The 4,139-nt window shown below is 33.8% G+C and overlaps 1 long non-coding RNA gene across 2 annotated transcripts; it reads right to left on the bottom strand.

Annotated features, from left to right (window-relative positions):
* Positions 2,201–3,793, bottom strand: LOC109124839. Of its 2 annotated transcripts, XR_002035718.1 has the most exons (6): positions 3,518–3,793; positions 3,113–3,214; positions 2,825–2,990; positions 2,655–2,719; positions 2,490–2,557; positions 2,201–2,412 (listed from the first exon to the last, which is right to left on the bottom strand). It is a non-coding gene; the product is annotated as an uncharacterized LOC109124839 (long non-coding RNA). The 2 variants fall into 2 exon arrangements; XR_761477.1 differs by having other exon boundaries at positions 3,113–3,793.

Below are 4,139 nucleotides of genomic sequence, written 5' to 3' on the forward strand. Positions count from 1 at the left end.
GTATTAATTTATAGAGGTTTTACTGTACCTTGTTTAAACGGTTTACGAACCTAATCCGATATAAAACCACATAAATCTGGTTAGAAACCAATTTTAAAATAGTATACTGTTCCAACTTCCCAAATTTGAAACCACTTCTCAAATACTCCATCAAGCAGCTCTTGTTTCAGTATCGGAATCATCAACATTATTCAGAAAAGAAAACTCTAAATTTTGACCAGAAACATCAACCACCGACTTATGTTCTAAACTTATAATGGTACTAACTGTAGAAACACTTTTGGAACCTCCATCAGTATCTCCATCCTCGACTAAATTAGTGCGCATTATATACTTTGATTTTATTTCATTGCATCTGATAGCTTCCATTGAAAACCCGCACGAATCAAAGACCCACGCAATAGATTGGCAAAATTATATCAGAAAAAAAAATCAAAGATCAAAGCTTTCGGCCTTCCGATATAAACATGTAATGTATGTAGATATAATGTTATTTTCTTAATTAGGTGTCCTATTATGTTTCAAAAACAATAATTCTTTTGACATAACTTATGTTATTTTTTTAAATTTGTTGTTCACTATTTATTTATGAATAATAATATACATGCTTAGTGAATTACTTTTTTTGTTTATACATGTCAAAAATGTTATTAAGAAAACACATATAATATAAGTAGCGTACAATTGTAAATAAATAAATTAGTTTCGTTAATTTTCCTTTTTGATTTAGAAATCTTTTTTAGATATAAACATGTAAATTTTATTTAGATATAATGTTATTTTCTTAATTAGTTTTTTTGAAAATTAATAATTTTTGACACATATCAACATCTCACCAGTATACTTGACGCATGTTATGATCATGTTAATTGCTAATTTGAAAACCCAACTTTATATAAGAAGATTTTTAATATCATAAAAAGATGGGTGAATTAGCCCAATAACCAAAACAAAAAAACTATAGTAGTAAATAACACTCTATTTAAAAAAATTAGAAGATTAGGATGAGGGCAATGGAAAATTACCAATGGAGGTGGAGGACAGTGGTGGTTGGTGGCCGGCGATAATGGCCGGAGGTGATTGACCGGCGGTGGTTGGCCGGAAGTGGTTGGCCGGTAGTGGTTGGCCGACGGTGGTTGGACGATGGTGGCTGGCCGGCGGTGGCTGGCCGGAGTGGTGGGCAGTGGTTGGCCAGAGCGGTGGCCGGAGTTGTGGGAGGTGGAGCGGTGGTCGGAATGGTGGGCGGTGGCTGGCCGGAGCGGTGGTTGGAGTGGTGGGCCGTGGGTGGTGCAACATGGGTAAGAAAGTAAATAATATATAAAATATAGAGAATATTAAGTGCTTATGGTTAGAATGGTTACTCCATGAATTATAAATTTTTTTTGTGTCATTTCTGCCAATTCCCCTAAATAGATTAGTTCAGACTTCAATTCAAGCTTTTCTAAGATTGTCAATCGGTTCTTCATGATCTTCATTTTCTTCGTATGTGCCTTCAGAAATCTTGTTGCAGTACTCAGTCGAAATTGGCTAACCATAGAGACATAATTTTTTTTTTCCAACAAAGACATAAAATTTAATGTGTTAGGTTATATAGTATAATTATACAACCAAATATGGATGGCACATAGTATATTTATTTTACCATGTAGTGGTTAAGAATCTTTGTAACAGTGAAACTTTGATATGAATAGCAAATAGTATATTTATTTTAGTTGGTTTTTAATATAATAAGATTATAATTATCTTATGCTTTGTTTTACCTTGAAAACTGTGATTTCTGATCGTTAAAATTGACACGTGTCACAATCTGATGAGTTACTAACTTTGATATTTAATTGTTAAAATTGACACGTGTCACTATCTGGTAAGTTTTTAATTTTGGTATCTGATCGTTAAAATTAACACATGTCACGATCTGGTGAGTTATTAACTTTGAAAACCAAAGTTTATATAATAAGATATATACATGTGTGAACAAATAAAGGAAGAAAGGATTTTGACTGAATAATACTTTTATTAAATCTTAATCGATTATAGAGGAATACTAGAGACTCCTACTTATACTACTAAAGGCATTCACAATGGGAAGATATACTTTTGGGGTTGTAAATTTTTTTAATTAATATAATTTGTATTTTTGATTGAATAAGAACTTTGGGTATTGTAATTAAAATGTACCCTCCAATAGTGGATTCTAACATTGAGTCTCTAAATTTGATTTTTTTTTTTGAAAATAAATAAATTAAAGTACAATATGAAATTATTGCATATATCATGTTTCATCAAATCCACATAGAGAAACAACAACAAACAAAACCAAAATCTTAGACTTCACTTATGAACTGTGTTGATGATAGATACAAAAACTTAAGCGTCTGGGTTGTCTTCATCATTCTTCAAACCATCTCTGATCTGCACATACAGAATTAGAAGAAACCATCGTTAATTATGAATTAAAACAGCAACACCAATGAAAACCATGAGCAAACCTTAACGCCTTTTAAGTCTGTTGATGATAGTGGTGTCCACAATTTTGGACAGCTTCCAAATAGGTTGGCTGCAATGAATTAGAAAAGAAGAAGATTATTATTGGTTGAATAAATTTGAAACAGAACAAAGTAAAGAAAGGAAAAGAGGATACTGAGATTACTTACGGAGCAAGAAGAGAGAATTTTCCATCGGAGGAAAGGGAACCATATAATATCTCCATCTAGCGAAGCTGGCAGCAACAAAAACCATAATAGAATAAAATATATCAGTATCTCTATCTGATCTAAATTGTGTAACAAAGAATAAACTTTAAAAAGGGGAATAAGACTCACACTTATGGATGGGGAATTCGAAGTGGACAAGGAAGACGTATTGTATTGAGTCAAAGACCATCAATCACTAGAATCACTCTGATGTTGTTACCGTGAGCATTCTCATCGGCCAAGTTTTTATTATGAAACTGCATTCATACTTTAAAGTTCAAACCATATCTCTTTGAACTGCACATTGAATCAGAAGAACCATCGTTAATTTTTGAAGTCTGAAATAACAGCCTAAGTTCAAAGCCTAAATCGCAAGTGTTTAATTATTAAAATCCAAGTGAAAAGAAGCTTCATAATACCTGCTTAGTCAGACACTTCTTTTGTTAAAGCAATTGCAGATGTCTCTCTGTATGCTGGCTGGTTACTAAGCCCTCCCTTGCCAATGTTTAAAGATGAAAGTCCTGCAAGAGAAAGAAAAGATAATAAGTTCCAGGTAGATTAACAAAACAGATTCATTAAGCTATGATCAGTCTGTTCTAAAGTGATGAAGACTAGAAAAAGGCATCATCATCGTCGACAATAATGGGAAGAAAGAGAGCCTTGCATATATCATCTTCCATCTAATCCATATAGAGAAACAACAGCAAACAATTGTGGTGTTGATGATAGAAATATCACAGTCTACACTTATGGATTGTGGTGTTAATGATAGAAATATCACAGTCTACACTTATGGATTGTGGTGTTGATGATAGAAACAAAACCTAAGCAGTCGGAGTCTTCTTCTTCATCGTTATTCAAACTAATCTGCAAATAGAGAACTAGAAGAAACCATCGTTAGTTATCAAGTCTGAATCAAAAACAGCAACATCAATGAGAAAACCAGAAAAGTGGGGAACTTGAACTTCTCCTTTGATCCAAATTCTAGTAACGGCAATGATATTCCAATAAATTGGAAATCGAAGAACCCTAATTTGCGAACAGAAACTCAACAACCCTAATCCGTTTAACTAATCACAAATTCATACTATTAAAAAGACAAACTTCCCAGCCGATTCCAATTCCTCAATCTCATCCGAATCAATTGACTCCAAAATCAAATCTCAACCAAATCAATCTCGGAGTCGATTCAGTATCCTCCGACTGGCCTCCGCAGGTTCACTATCCTCATCATCGGATCTCCTCTAACCCCAATCTCCTTTGATTACATAGCCTTTCATTCAATCGCCTACCTTTGGCAATTTTGGTGTTCGACCGAGAGAGAAAGAGAGAGAGCGAGAGAGAGATGAAAGAATGATATTATTCTCTTTAGCGAACGGAAGGGTGACACGTACAGTCTCTTATTCCACAAAAGAGATTGCTAAATACGAGGCCCTCTTATAATTT

Source organism: Camelina sativa, chromosome 16, assembly GCF_000633955.1.
Source record: "Camelina sativa cultivar DH55 chromosome 16, Cs, whole genome shotgun sequence".
Lineage (NCBI taxonomy): Eukaryota > Viridiplantae > Streptophyta > Magnoliopsida > Brassicales > Brassicaceae > Camelina > Camelina sativa.